The sequence below is a fragment of the Odontomachus brunneus genome, unplaced genomic scaffold, assembly GCF_010583005.1.
Source record: "Odontomachus brunneus isolate Ranch 3 - 2012 unplaced genomic scaffold, Obru_v1 Obru_scaffold_059, whole genome shotgun sequence".
In the NCBI taxonomy this organism is placed as follows: Eukaryota; Metazoa; Arthropoda; class Insecta; order Hymenoptera; family Formicidae; genus Odontomachus; species Odontomachus brunneus.
In genome coordinates this window covers 784,699-800,808 of record NW_022639509.1, presented here as the reverse complement: position 1 = coordinate 800,808, position 16,110 = coordinate 784,699, and positions in this window count along the sequence as shown.

Below are 16,110 nucleotides of genomic sequence, written 5' to 3'. Positions count from 1 at the left end.
ATAATGTTAAAAAAGTGACTTTTGTTTACTTTCCGTTAGAATTCTCACAAGATAAGGTAATGTTTTCTCTTTCCTAATCGATCATTCTAACATATTAGCTATAGTATATTAATTAGTAATAAGATTGAACTTAAAAATCGCAGGATTAGTTATTTAATAATATTTATTTTACTTTGAGACTCATTAGGTCGTTTGGAAAATAGTGACGAATAGTAATATGGAACAAAATGTTTCATACGGAACAAAAGGTGTGCTTATTAACACATTTTATACGTACAAAAAGATATTTTCTTTTGTTCATAGGCCCTAAAGAATAATGAATACGCTATAAGAGGTATATTTATTAACACTTCTGACACTTGTTGGCGCAATTATTGCATTCAGTTGTTTCGTCTAAAACAAAAAAGTGATCCCACCTTCTCCCCTACTTGTACCTCGATGCAACGAGCTGATGACAATTTACAATTTATTTGGAACTCACGATCTCGTCTCGTGAATTACAATACGCCATTCATTAATACGGTACGTAGAAATCGCAAAGAATGTTACGTCCTCGCGGGAGAGGGAAAGAGAACGGTCACTCGCGGTTTATTGCATTTGAAATTGGACGTTTACGGGTCCCCGTTTTCTTCAATAAGACCGAGAGACGCCTGCGTATTTCCGTATATGATGCAATATCGCGTTGATTAGATCAAGAGTTCGCGCTGCTACGTCAGACACCACGTGTATACGTGGTGCGCGCTACGTCGGGTCGTCCGTAATAGATAGAAAGATTACGTTGCGATTGGCACACGGGATAATATTTTCCTCGGCGCGCGGGATTAGTACGAAATTACAGAGGCCAAGATAGAGACGTGCCCGGAGATCGCAGGGTCGCCTTTTGCGAACGTTTCTCGAAAGCGTTTCGCTGACCTTGCCCCGCCGGCTAACTTATAATTCAATCGAACATTTCATTATCGCGCAATAAATGCGTCGTGAGCGTGAAAGAGAGAGCGAGAAAAAACGGAGAACAAAATCGTTGATTTCGAAACATTTGATTATCGTGTTCGGGACGAAGTGCGCAACAAAGCGCGCAAGCAAGCGCACGCGTTAAATTACGCGCGTATCTAATTGATTAATCGCGAGTGGAATCCACGAACGATCCGGACGCATTCGACGGCCGATCGCGTTTCAAATTTTCGTCTCCTTTGCCCTCTTCCGCGCTGTTCCCTCCGCTTGCGTGTCACAATTTAGCGTCAGCGCGTGGTAAAGCTGTCCCGGCACAATGGCCGCGCAAATGCAACGACGGGTAAGTGCCGCCGTACTCGTCGTATGAGAGCCTCTGGGCACAGATGTCTCCGCCTAATTAGGCGGGCTTGGAGAGGCGAAATTACACGTTTCGGAGCAACTGAAATGAAACACAATTCATTACCCGGTCCCGTACCTTAAAGCTCGTTGCACGCGGCGTGCGCCCGTGACCCGCTCAACTATCTTCTCCACGTTCTACGTCGGAATACGTATAATTGGCCCTTAGAATTTCAGCGCGCCAACAGCTGCCGCGGATATACGTCAAAGCTGCGAGCTCGACCATCGTAATCTGACGACCTCTTTGTAATGTTTCGCCGAAGCGACGGAATCGTCACACACGATTCAAGACCGAAAAAAAACGCGTGAAAATAATTCAAGTGCCCGTCTCCGGTCGTTTTGTCGATTGCATGACGGCTAATTCACGATCCAAATTCTCCTCTCAGTCGGCCATTCTCACAGTCAGTCTCGCGAAGACATTTTAACGAAATTGAAAAGTTATCGGCGAGTCACGGAAATAAACGACGAATATTTCGCTTCCACTCGCGGCGCCACCCTTGCGAAATTAAGAAACGGAAGGGGGGAATAGGTATGCCAATGTGGAGAGACGATGCACCCCACAGCTGCCCGTCGCAGAGGGGTAGAGGCCATTAAGAGAGGTTTGTCCGAGACCGTTGTTTACGCGGCGGAAGTGGACTATAATCAGGCCGTGGTGCACAAAACCGCAAAGGCAACGATATTACTGTCATTTGAACAGACTCGCCCCCGCCCGGCCAGAGAGTCCTCCCTCGCGGACTCGGTTTCGAGGACGATGGGGCGCGACAGAGAAAGAGAAAGAAAGAGAGATAGAGATAGAAACACCTGGAAATTAAATGCCCAAGATCATTCCGTCATTATCCGGGGATAAAGGGGGTGGGAAGGGAGCAATCACGGGCGATCGGACTCGCGAAAAAAGCTCCTTTCGATTGCAAGTGAGAGACGATGTCGCCGGCAGAACGTAGATTGATCGTAGGTCGTGACCAATCACGAATCCGCCCTCATTACGATCGGGTTCTTATTATATCAGGTTCGGAGACGAGATCGCTTATAGATCTCTCGAGAGAGAGAGGCGGAGATGGTTGGGACAAATTAAATGCCCGCGCGATCGTGCCGTAGTTAGCGAAATATTAGCCTCTTATCAATTACAGTGGACGGATCCCGAAAAGGATCGCGCACGAAATCGTCGTTGCGCGAAACCGATGTCGACTTAGGCGATTCGCAAACCGTCCACGACAAGCGGATCCCGACGAGTTCCACAGCAATTGATTGCAGAAGAAATCTAAATGTAATTCGCGGGCAAACGAAGTGAACGATTGGAATCGGCAATAGTCGTCGATTATTTTCATTATCGAAAGGTTCGCGCTGTATTTTCTACTCTCTCTTTCTCCTTTTTATCTTTTTTTTTTTGTTAATCCCCAAGAACTTCTCTCGTAATCTTCCTCTCGTAATCCCTCGCATTAAACAGCGCGGTGTAATTAATACACTCCTCTCTAATGCCCCGCATTAAACAGCGCGATGATTAATAAGTCGCTCCCGCAATTTCCTGGTTTGAATAGACTGGTAATCAAGTAATTAAGTCGGATACAATATCGTCCGGGAAAAGTCGGCCACTTAACAACGTCTTACTACCGATCGATATCGGGACAGCTTGTGCAGACCGGAGCACAGTGAAGCGTGTACCGAAGCATACACGACTGAACCGTATAATTGCTCGTCAAAATAGTGATAAATACCAGTAGAAAGCGCGTAAGCAAGCGAGTACACATCGGTTTGTGTTGAAAACCTCCGTTACACGCCTCGAACATGGCTACCGCCAGTTGCGTTGCTGCCGGCACGCGCACCATTCCTCTGCGGTCACTACGTCCACATCTGTAGGACATTTCTCCGGGAGTGATTATATGCCCAAAGAGACTCCATCGCCCCGTGACCACGGTAACGTGTCTCTCGGGGTGTGACATCCTCATCGATCGGTAATAATGTGCGGTGCGCCGTGAATGATGCCTTTTTACGACCGCGCTTCTCCTCGATGCGGCTTAATTTATCGCTTTTACGGTCCGTACGGACCGGGGGCTGGCGATTCTCGACCATGATGTGGTCGAAGGACCCCGTCGAGTCGGTGGTGGGCCGAACCGCGGCGTGAACAGAAAGAGCGAAAAGAAGAAGTGGCCGGGGCGGAGGGAAAGGGTCGACCGCTAGAGAAAGTAAGAGGAACTGATCCGACGGTGGTGAAAGAAAGACGAGAGGAAACGAGCGAGAAAGGGCGAGGGCGAAAGGTTGGCATAGGGAGAGATAGGAAGAAAGACAAATGAACCGCAAAACAAAGGGTACCGGTGCATGAGGGAACTCAGAAAGAGCGAGGGAGAAAAAGAGAGAGTGAGAGAAGGAGAGGGGGTGGCTGCACAGTAGTGGAATCGTAGGTACGGGGGGCAAAGAGAAAGGGGGGAAGGGAAGAGGGGGGCCTTGCGCGCGGGGGCGTGGCGACGTGGTATTAAGCAACCGCGCCACCGCATTGTAAAGGACAAAGTGTTATTGTTACGACCGCCGACCGACTCGAACCTCGAATTAATTAGATTCAAAGGCGAATTGTTCGGGCACCTACAGAGACACGTTCTCCTCTTTGGAGACCGACGACGCTTGCCTCTCTTTACTACCTGCCGCGTGCCTGGGCTGCGAAAGGGGTGTACCACCGAGTTTACCGGACAATCTTTGCTGATAAGCTTTCGTCGCTGCATCGAGCTATCGAATTTCGGCTCGGACTTCTAGATTGCTTAGCATTAACCCTTTCGCCGAAGGACGAGAACGGCAGGGGCGGATTCTGTCGCGCTAGGTCCGACCGATTGTCTCGCGCGATGACATCTTTGTCGGATAATACTGTCGCCCCCGCCTCAGTTCCCTCTCGGGAACCACATGAAACGGGTGGGAGATAAATCGAAATCGCGAAATAAAATTCCACGCGCGCGTGTGAGTCCGGTTTCTTTTTTCTCCGGGAAAAAAATTTTCAAAGTTAATCGAGCGCGAGCTCGTATCGCGATAACCGACGGCGTGTTGCTTGCAATTACGTGGCTATGTAATTCTTGACACATCAGAAAACATTTCCATAGCCATTAGAGCTATTACGGAGCCGCGAATATTGTATCATATTAGTGTTCACCCTATATTTATGCGGAAAATTAACAAACGCCGCTCGTCCCTATTATATATGCCGACCACCTGCATGGATGCGTGAGACGCGGTCGAAGTCGTCGCAAAATTCGCTCTCACTCTTTCTCGAGGCTATCTTCGCTTCCCTTCGCGACGGTATAAATTATGCATATTGCCGCGCATTACATTCAACCCCATTTTGCACCGGATGCAACCTAACCGGAACTTTCGGTTCGCGCTTCACGCGCGACCACGGCGGACGAGGGAAGTAGAGGAGGAAGGAAGAATAAAACGAAAAAGTGGGAAGAGAAAGAACAAAGAGAGAAGAAGATCCCGAAAGAAGAGGGAAGAGAGCTCGCCGGACGCGCAGGACGAAGAGGAGCGCGCGGCGGAAGAAAACGAGACGTAACGCGCTCTCGCCGGGCTCATTGAAAAAGGTGAGAAGGTGTATCGGAACGGTGTATAATTAGAGTTATTACTTTAACAAGCCTGTTACCGGAGAAGAAGAACCGAGTTGAGAGGAGACCGCGGCGGCACGGTGAAGGGGGTGAAGGGACAGGGGAGGCGAAGGGCCGCGCAGTCGGAGGGTGGTGGAGGCCGTGGTCGATGCATTGTTGCCGGCTAATGCAGGCCTTCTTTGCATCATAAAGGCGATGTGCAGACCCGGCCTTTTATGCAGGCGGCCGTGCACGAGGAGATATGCATACAACGACACACTCGCGCGCCTACGGCAACTGGTGCAACAACGATGCACGCGATGACGACACACGACGACGACGACGACGGCGACTATGACGACGATGACCACGACGAGGACCGATGTCTCCAAAGCTCGCGTATTCGAACGGGTGTAGTTGGTGTGGACCGCGCTTTCACGTCTGCTATCTGTATGCCAAGATATCGGCGTCAATTAATTTCACTTAGCCGGCCAGCTGCTCCACCCCGAGCTACTTTTTATTAACGTTATTGCGCGGCGCGTATCGACGCAACACACGCCTGCAACACACACGGTGTAACGACGCCGGGTGTCTTTGCGAACCCGTCATCTCGAGATGTGAAAACCAATTACGGGATAGATCGAAAAATTCCGGTCGTTTGTTGTGTTTGCTTCATTAAATCGTCGATGTGCGCTCTAATGTCCCGATACTTCGATAGGATGGTTTCTTTGCTAATAACGCGCTCGAATACGTATTTATTCCTGAACATTCTCATTGTGGGTCTTTAAATATGAGTATTTAAATTTTCAATATAAAAAAATATGTATACATATATTGTGTTGATAATTCAAATATCCGTATACACAGGAAAAGGAACATTCTAGATTGGAAAATACCTTTATTTCTGATATGTTAGTCTCCAAATGAAATTACATAGTACTAAATAGAAATGAGTGTTACTCTTGCAAGAATATATTTTGTATAATTTAACACAATTTATATATTTTATATAATTAAACACAAAGAAAAATATGTTTTTGCTATTCAAAAATAATTTTCATTGATGGACAACACAGGATATTGGATTCAGAATATAGTGTTTTCAAATATTAGAGGAAGATATTGTCATCACCAAAATAATCATGTTATACTTCCTATGAGTCTATTACAATAGCCGATTAAAATTATAAACATTGTTAAAGTCCAAAACTGAAAAATTCCTCCAACAAAATGATATATCGTTGCTTGTGTATGAAACAATTATTGTTAATGTGAGTATATTAGTTTTGAGTAAATACTAATTATGTCTGAGTTTAAAGACCAAAACAAATAAGAATGTCTAGGATTGGATACGTATCCAGGACATTGGCACTTTTACCTCTTATTTCCTACGTCGCGGATGAATAGATCAGACATCTGACTTGAGTCTGGAAGAGTCAAGGTCCTTTAATTGTCACGTACCTCGCAATCGTCTAAAAGCGGAACGATGTCCTCCGGCGTTTTTACGCCGGCCGCAGATAAAGTCGTCACGATCCCCGCGATCGGCACACGCGGAGCGCTCTGGATTGGCGCACATTTTGCGATTCGCCTTGCCGCGCGGATTGCGTTCCCGCGATTTCCTCGCGTTCGTAGGAGGTTTTTGCGGAGCTGCGCGCTCGTAAACGCGCCGGAGAGCGCACCGAAGTCGTCGTAACGTCCCGTGAAATAAGACCGTTCTCATGGTGAGCTAGTCGGGGTGCAATGGGCCGGATAAATCGTCAACGTGTTTCGCAGAGGAATTTCGTGACGCTTCATTAGACCGAGTCACGGTCGCGCCGCTGTCTCCTTGACAAGTTTGACAAATTATTCAGTCGCGGCCCGCGCAGCCTGCGACATCCTCGCCCCGGCGAGGGTTCCTGTCGAAAAGTCCTCGGCAGGATCGGGCTTCCATCGAAAAGTTGTTTCGCCACGAAGCGCGCGTCTCGCGTGGCGAATTGCAAAATGAGACTTCGCTAATTCAATTCGCTGATTTGAAAAATTAGTAGACTGAAGCTTCAGTCGTTTCACTCAGCTGAGACGGTTTATTTTTCATTTAAAATTTAAAGACCCGTAATAGACCTGTAATAATAGTTATTACTTGAAACTCTTGTCTCAGGTGAGGTACTTAGACTTCGATTCAAAGTCAGATGAAAGTTATTCAGTTAAACTGTAGATATCAATGTCGCATATATTTCAATTGAAAAACTTGGATCTGTCTCTGAATAAAATTCTTAGTATCTCATACGAGACAAGTTGCAAGTGACAACTATTAATGCAGGCCTTCCACTCGCGAAGAAATTAACGGCTAATGACAGCCATCGCAAAATAATTGTTGCGAGCAATTGATTGAATAATTTCGGGAGGGTAATATTGTTTGAGAGAAGATTTATTTGTTCGTTATTGGGAATTGCACGTCAATGCGTTTTGTCGAGTTGAATGGAATCATCGAAATCCTTCGGTGCGTGACTGTACGCCCGCGACGGTGTTCCAACATTTTCGGTTTTAATACTTGGCACACCTCGTGCCGCGTGCGATATTGCACGCGCGCGTATCCCGCGCACCAAAAAGAAATTCACAATTCAAAGTTCCACCCAGGCTCGTTTGTAACGGCCCGAGCGCGCCGGTTCCCGCAAGTTTTTGCCGTATTATTTTTGCAATTAAAATTAACAACCGGCACGCTGCCAAATTAGCCCCCTAATGTACCCACCTCTCGTTTCATTCGCGCGTCATCCGGTCCTCACCGATCTCTCTTGGCGGTGCAGCCGCCGCGAAGAAAGAAAGAACGAGAAGAGACGAGACGAGCGGTAGTTAAAAGACGGCAGTGCTACCATCATCAATATGTGTCGCCGACTTATGTACGCGCCTCTTTCTCTTCATTTCTATATTATGTAACGGACACGTGATATTATAGTTATATCGAAACATCGCCTTAATGAGAATTCCTTGTAATATCATTTTTAATGATTCCCGCCGTTTTAGCAGTTCTTAGCGGTGCACATTCATCTTCTTCCCGCAGAATGTTCGTAATAGTTGCAACGTAATACCCGCGGATAATATAAGGTTGTTAAATTTCGAATGTCGTATGAGACATTTTTGTTTCAGTTTTCGCGAGAGAGCATATTACATGCATCCTTAATCGGCTCCTTTGAAGGGAGAAATTACGGGGAGATCTTAAGAAGCGCGCGATTGCGTCGTTTTCGTCTTGAAAAGCTCCTCAAATGGCGCCGATTCTGCTATACCAGGCGGAATTATTTTATTATTACGTGATGTTTGCAAATATCACAGTTAAAGGTCACAACTGTGCATCGAGATGACGTAACCAGGGCCGCTAAATTCGCACGCCTCGCTCGCGCTGACCTTTGTGCGAGCGCGTCAATTGCAATCCCGTCGAATCTCGCGTTTTCCGCACGCGGCAATGCTCATCCGCCACCGTGCGTGTCGGTTAAAAACAAAGAGGTGGAGAGGCGAGGGTATCAGTGAAAAAATGGCAGTGCTACCATCATCAATATGTGTCACGGAGTTATGTACTCGGGCGCGATACGCACAATACACGCGGCCACGCACGCACGCTCGCACGCACGCACGCACGCACGCACCTACACGAGACGGCGTTTACTACATAGCGCCTTAATTATCTGCCGTCTTCCCTTTTGGCACGGCCACTCACTCCGTCCGATGCACGGCGTCGTTGCTCGTGCTTTCCTGATATCCGCCGCGATCGACCTGTTCCCCTCTAACGACACAAACTCGCCTGGCAGCGCCGGCTTTAGGCACGTCGACTCCCCGAGCGAGATTCGTCGCGTTTCCTCCGTGCAAATTGCTTCATTCGAATAAGTTTCAACAAAAGTCTCGATAGAGATGGTAGCCAAATCGGTGAAGATCTTATTCAATATTTTCGAGACGCGAAGTATGTCCACAGACATCGTCCGCGGGATCTTTTAGTGTTGAGGGACGTCTGTCGATCTTTAGTTTGCCGAGTATCATCTTTGTCGACGAGCAGGTCGAAATGTTCCTGTCGTCGAAATCGCGAAAGTTATCGGTATCCCCAGGCGACTGTGCTCATTTTTTGAACGTCTCTAAAGCCGGTACTGCTGTCGTGTAGAGTTAAAACGTCCGTCCTGGAAGCACGAAGTGGCGTTGCGCGTTGGGTGCGACCGGTATAACAGCTGCTGGTGCATCTTATCGACGAGCGAATGCACTCCCGATAAGTGCGATGAATTCGACGGTTTCGCGATCTCTCAGCGCCGGACCGTCCGCAAAGAATGCAAATGGCCCCGTCAATTAGCGCCGGATTACCGCGAGTTGTATCGGATGTGATCGATATTCTCGAGTTAATTTCGAATCACCGTCGAGGCACCGCGTTGCGAGCATCGGTCTGAGTGTGAAAGGATGTTTCACGTTGACTCGATGTGATTAGGTCGCGTCGGGATAATTTCGCAACAACGCCGCGAATAAAGATCGCGGAGTCTAATGACGTCCGAGGGGGAGCTAATTCATCAGCTCTGGTTTCCGCGCGAGATTCGCCGCGTTCGCTGATTAATTCTCCCGATACCGGCAGATAGCACTCGAGAGCGCTCTCGTCCCGGTCGTTCCCGCCGCAGGTGCAATTTATCCGCGATCGCGCGCTGCACGCGCCGCATTCTCGATTTTCCCGCCAAGGCGAAGGTAAGATTAATATCACGGCTGGCGCGACGCGACGCGAATCCAATGGGTTATAGCACGGAGGAGGAATTTACGCGACTCTCTACGCCGGTCCAAGGCCGGACCATCTCATCTCATCTCGTGCGCTCCGGAAGCCGCGATCCGGAGATCAGGCGGTGCGTTCGGGAGCGGCTCGAGGAGCGCCGTATTAGCGACGCTGTTCGCGCTACGAGAGGCCCGGCCGGCTCGATCTTGATCTTCGTAGACGATCGTTGAAATGATTCCACTTATCCGCTACGGGGAGTCCCCGAAGAATCCGACGCCGGTACAAAAGCCGGTGGAAGCGAACTCGATCGCCGCGGGACGCCCGGCTACCGAAGATATTTCATTTACCGGACAAAAACCGCCCCCCGGCCCGGCGTCCTCCTTCACCTCGTCTCTCCTACTCTCACCTGGTCATGGCAGAGCAGAGGCCGAGGCAGGAATTCGAATTAATATTCGGCGCTGACGTACGAAATTACTGGCAGTCTTGTCGGCGAGCCGCTGCACTCTGCCGTCCGTCGCGTTGTTGTTGTTGTTGTAGCTGCTGTTGCTGCGGCGGCGACTACGGCTGCTGCAGTTGCCGTCGTTGCTGCCGCGCGTCCAGACGCGCCCCGCCAGGAAACAAATGAGCGACGATCATCTTGTCCACTCCGGGGCACAATGGAAACGACGACCTGAAACCATCGCGGCCGCCGCGCCGTCACGGCGTCCTGGATATTGGATAACCGGCCGTTACTCCGCCCGTGTGCGTGCGTCCGTGCGTCCAATTTAGCTACCGAGTTCGGTGTAATTGACGTAATTGCGCATCGGCCGCGCATTGTCCGCCACGTGAAAACGGCGAGACGACGGTAACGACGGACGCGGGAAATTCGGTCTCGGCAATTGATTTTCGGCTGCTGGAGAGACGTTGAAAGAGAGACGAGGAGTTGATTCCTCTTCGAGCGACTCGCGGAGGTAACGCTGGAAATTAATCGTGATACCCAGTTCTGATGCGGGGCGGAAATTAATGTAAAACTGTAACTAATATAAAATTTTGATTCTTTCGAGTAAAGAGAGGGAAAAAGAGAGAGAAAGAAACGAAATCTTGATGTAACAATTTTCGTATTATTTACCGTAGAATGACAGAAAGTCGCCTTACATCTCTTTGCACTCTATCACGTCAAGGAAGGAGTCGCTACAAAATATGAATAGGGCGACAACGAGAGATTATAGATCTCTTTCCGCGGTAAATTCGGGGGCGAAGAACTTTCCATTCGGGACAGGAATCATGCGACGATACGATGAGGTCCAGCGCGAATCGATCGTTTCGGCGCGGGAGATTCGCGAGGTCGATACCGGGGCCGGGGTTCCACATCCTCTTTCCGCCGGTCGACGCGTCGGGAGGGCAACGATCCTCTTCCGGAGCAGAAACACGAAGCAAAAGAAGACTTCTCACCTGTTGGGCCCATTGTCCGCGAGATAATTTGGTTAAAGTAACTAATCGTTCGCCCCTTTTCGGGCCCCGCCGCTTATATGCCCGGTGCCGAGCCCGCGGTCCCTTTTGTCATAATTAATAGTTCCTTCCCGCGCCCCCCGAGTCCTTACCACTCTTCTTCCCTAAATGATTCTTCATCCATCATCGTGAGTCTTCGGGGCTGCCTGTTCGGCACTCGATTTCCCAGAATCCGCTTCCCACCGACTCGCCGGTCGCCTCGTGGCGATCTCGCCGGAGCCGATCGCCGACCGACCGAGTCATCGTCATCCAGCCGAGAGCATGGTAGCAATTGTTCCAGACAGAAGGAATTATTTTCCCGCGTCGATGCCGCCGGCCGAAATTTCAATTGTCCTTGCGGCGCAACTCCCGTTGCCCGATCGCTTTTCATTCGGATGATTCCTTTTGAAAACGCCGACCGGCGTCGGGCCGCCGCCGGTTCGAAAGCTGCTCCCGACGATTAATACACCCGCGAGCCTCGATTCGGATGCGCAGTCATCTCACGAAGTGACGGTAATTGTTCGTTAATTCGCGTTGCAGCGGCAGCACTTTTCTTTCTCCCGCGCACAAAAGTGCGGAAATGGAGCGGCGCCGTTCACGGCGGTTTTTCGAAGCGCGCACCTGCTCTAAGTCGCCAGATTTCTTCCTCCTCTTTCTCCCCTCGCGAACGCACAGAGCTTTTCGTCGGCGTCACTTTCACCGTGAGCTCACGCACACGTACATCGTTCGCGATGTAATTAGAGGCTCTCCTGCTCGTGAAGATTCTCGTCGATGTGAGCGATCGCTCTGACGGCTCCGCCGAGGACCTCGCGCGTCAAAAGGTCCAAGGATATTTCAATTTCCATCGTGTTCTCGCTGCTTCATTGGTGTTATCCGGATCGCGATCAAGTCCGCGGACTTTCGTCGGAGGTGGATCTTGTGGGAAGTGCTTTTGCCGCAATTGTAAAAATTGGTGCAATTGCTCACGCCACGAACGCTAAGTGGCCGGCGCTTCGTAGCCGTAGTCGTGAGATTCGCGCGCCTAATCCGCGCCTAATCGCCTGCCCGGATCTCGCTGGAACTTCCGTTTCTTTTACGCGCGACGTTACATTCTGATGATGGCGATTGCGATCTGAATCCGTTGAGAACGATGGCACGGTGAAAGAGAAAGTGCGCGCACGGTTGGCGTCAGAATTAGCGCGAGTTGTAAGCGCCGCGGGGGCTGGAATATGGTAGACGCGATTTAGACCAGCACACACCAATTGCGAGACGTCCGTGCAGGAAGGATGCCAAGCAAAACAATCCTCGTTCGCAGTGGTTCTCACCCAATTTCGGCCGTGTTCTCTCGTAACGCCCAATTTCTGTTTACATGGGAACGCATGGCGTTCCGCGAAGCCATGTAAATGCAAAAATTCATTCTCTCGCGCGTCCCGCGTGTCGGGATTTTTCCTTTTCCACGCCCTGAATGGAACGGGAAAGAGCAACCCAGAAAGTATCATGAAAGAGCGAAGCGAAGCGTTTTTCGTGGAAAGAAAAAATTTGCAGAAATTAACGAGTTAAATCAGAGCCGCGCGAGAAATAGTGCCTCGTTCGTTCCCCAAGTCGCTTTTCTGCGTGCCACGCGCGCGAGAAAACGACGCGAAAGCTCTGCGCAATTCCACTCGATTGAACGGGGGGAACTGTGTTACTTCTAATGACAAAACGGAATTTTCTAGAGCTGAGGCGCTAATCAATCCGAGCAACAAAGCAAGTTCCAATTACATTTCTTTTTTTAATTTTCTCTCCACATATGCGTCTCACTAAATAAACGTCAGAAATCCCGGCGTTCCCATCTTCCCTTCTCGCTCTCCTCGATCGTTCTCAGTCGCTCGCGCTCAAATTATCGCGCACACGCGAAAATGCGACTGCACATGCAATCGCATCTCGATGACCATTCCTGCTGGTGATTTAACGACTTGTCACCCACTTTATCAATTTGCCGCCGTTGGAGGCCACGCTCTTACGTACTTAAAGTGCGCGCGCCCGCTCACTTGCTCGTTCTGTACTCGCAGCCGGTACCTACCGCGCGACATGCCGAATTAAATAAATGATTTTATCTTCATGTCGATCGCAAAACAATCGAAACGGATTAAGGGAACGAAATGCAAATGCAATCGGCGGCTCTTGCGTGACCAGTGCGATTTATCCCCTCAAATTATTTTTCTCACACGTATTTATTTATTTGTTTACACTGACAAGACTCTTAGTTCGTCACACGACATCACGACCTACTAAAGTACTAGAAAAGAGAGACCAGAAATATCTTATAAAAGAAAATTTCTCCACTTTACTGATGTTCAGTGTGGAAATACTCTCACTTTACTGCTCCATTTTATAACTCATTGATCTTGACTGGTGGAAACGTGAGATTTTACTGTGAAATCTATACTTTAACAAGTTTCTTATGCAAGTTCTTTGCGCCAAATTCAACTTTTTGCGTTCGCGGCAATGGTCTGTGTTTGCATCAATACAGCCGTCATTATAAACGGACTTTTTCAGCGCGAGTTTACTGATTGCAGTGCTGCACTCGTAACTGAAGTTATAAGTATGGCATTACAATGAGGAGGAGGACACTGATTGTACTTCAGAGAGCAAACTTGGACATATTCGGGTCGCGAGAAGTACGTTGTGCACACGTAACGAGGAGTCCCAAGAGTGGGCACGATGTTTTCGGCCTGACGACTCTTTCAACGGACGACGCGGCCGAAAATGGCCGGGATCGTGAGTAGAGATAAGAGCCCGTGCTTGTCCCTCGTGTTTTCGGAGTTTCGCGCCGGTAATTGTCCGGCCATATGCTCGGCCCAGGCTCGCCCACCGAAACGGGCCCCGAGGAGAGACTTCGGGTCTCTCATCCCGATCGCTCCGCGATTACGCTTTCGTTCTAATTACAATATTTAAATTCCGGCCGACATGTGCTCGGCCAATTCGGCCGCGGCGCTGAATGGCCGCGTTATCGTCGTCGACACGCTCGCTTGCGCGCGTGTGCGTGAACGCGCGGCTCACGCGCGAAAATTACGAGGGGCCTCGCGGAAGAGGCTGTTGGCTAAACATTCAAGAGGTATCGCGCGATCGGCCGATAATTCATTACCTGGCCCCGGCGATCAGATACGTGCCGGTTGCGCGAGTTACAATGTGTCGGTATCCGGATCGTTTCTGATCGCCCGCGCGAGTTAAGATCCATTTGTAACGAGGCGATTCATTTTTTACGCCGGCTCTCATTCCGTGAGAAAAGTCACTCCGGAGACCCCTCGAAGCGGAAACCCGCAGGTACCGCAACGAGTCGAAAATAACTGTTTTAAAACGTGGGATGTTGCTTCGATATTCATTAACGCACGATGTACACGGACTTTTCTACCACACGGTATGCACTTTGTACACACCGAGTGGTGTGTTTTTCCATTAATTATTTCGCGGACCGATTTATCGCTCGGGAGATTTAGAACTTGGCCGATAATTGGAGCAAGTCGCCTTGGGAGAGCCGACGATAAATTAGTCGGGAGAGGAGAATCGGTTGGATCGCGAGTCGAGTTAGCTCAAGGATCGTTACGTGGAAATTATTGCCCATAAAGCGGTCACTTTGCACGTGGGTCCTACAGACTTTTTTGTTCCCTTTTTTTGTTTGGGACATCGTCGACAAGAGGCACCGAGAGGAGAGAGAAGGTGAGAGGAGAAAGAGGAGCGATATCGCGCTTATATCGGGCGATCGATCGATGTAGTTTTTACGGGGCAGAAGCGCGCCGTTAAAATGACGCTATTAGTGCGATCATATTGAAACCGTCCGGCCACATCGATGATGATTTGTCGCCGCGCGGGCAACCATGCGAGCGACAAATCTCGCTCGTGTGGCACATTGACGAGCATCGATAATACGATAGCCGATAATGACGGAGTACCGCCGATTATATCGGCCTCGTTAACGCACCTGCGTAATGCCGCCTCCTGAAATTGATGCGCAAATAAGACCGTCGATTAATAACAAATTCCGGATGATGTCACTTTAATGCTTGTCCGCGAAACTTGTGCCCCCGGCCAGCCGACCTGTCGTGCGTGTGCACGCGTGCTGCGTGTCTCATGGCAACTGCAATTTCAAGAGGGCCCTGAAGAAGAAATTAGGTTTAATGTATATCCTCGCGCGCGCGCGCGCGCAAACACGACAGTGTCGAATAAATAATTACAGGGGGAGATAAAATTAGCTTAAGACTCTACGCGCGATATGGCGTATTAATCAAAAACTGCATCACTAAGTATCAAGAGACGGAGATGCGTAAGAAAGAGAGAAAGAGAGAAGGGAAGAAGAGTAATACTTTGTACAGAAAGAAGAAAAGGAAGAAAACAGTTCGAAAAGTTATCTTTTCCGCGCCGGTTTGTCGTTAAATAATTACTTTATTAAATAAAGTCCGTGTCAATTGTCTGAAGAAAGTGTGCGCAGCGGGCGAATCTTACAGATTGAGAGCCACGCGCTCACACATTTGCGTGTTCGCAAGGAGAACGTGATTACGCTCTTGAAATCGACCACCCTTTACCCGTCTTCTCTTTTCCACGTTCACTTTCCTGCTCCGCAAGTCGACAGACTGGTTTCGTCTTAATCTTCTTCGACAAATCTTCTTCGCTCTCTTCATCTCTCCTTCTCTTTCCCTCTCTTTCTCTTTCTTTCTCTCTCTCTCTCTCTCTATCTCTCTTTCTCTCTGTCTCTCCCTTCTGAGTAGTACGACGAAAAAAAAAATAAAAACTAAAAAGTTGACATACCACGAGAAACATCTACACCACGCAATTCTGACGTGAGACTTGCGTTTACGTACATATAACCAGGCGTGTGTAATCGCCTTGCGTGTAATCACCACGATACTTTAAACGCGAAAGAGCATACCAGCGAGATTCCCATTTTTGCGTGCCCTGTTATTATCCGAGTAAAATCTGGAGACTTTCAAGTCGCATTTAAATAAAAAATCAATTTGCCAATTTTCTCATAAGCTTGTAGAACAAATTTCACATAATTTAAATCAATTAAATCAAATTTAA